Raw genomic sequence first — 486 nt, 5'->3', positions numbered from 1 at the left:
TCCAATAATTTACGATGCTACTTATCATCAGGGTCATTGGCCCACTTGGATTTGTTACTGCAAAAAAAAAAAAGATCTTTTAATTAATTTTAATTTTTTAAACCTTGAAAATCAAATACACTGTGTGGTCTGTGGATTGTCGTCGCAAAAAAATAAAAATAAATAATCTTTCAAAAGCAAGTGATTAGTTTGTAAATATTACAAAAATAAATTATTTATTGTTATTTTTTGTCAAGTATGAGTTTTTTTCTACTGCAAAATAAATTACGTTATGAGTTTTTCCAAACGTCTTTTAAAAGTCATCCAACTATTTAATACCCTTGTTTATTACAACAAAGGATTTCTCTCATCCAAATTTCGAACCCATATGTCTTTACTACTAGACTAAAGACTAGTTCTCCAAACGTCTTTATTTTTATCATCTTGGTGACGTATATTTTTCTTTGATATAAAAATAGAAATTACAATTTAACTCTATCAAAGTTT

This window comes from Carex rostrata, chromosome 5, assembly GCF_964058835.1.
Source record: "Carex rostrata chromosome 5, lpCarRost1.2, whole genome shotgun sequence".
NCBI lineage: Eukaryota > Viridiplantae > Streptophyta > Magnoliopsida > Poales > Cyperaceae > Carex > Carex rostrata.
This window is presented reverse-complemented; position numbering follows the sequence as displayed.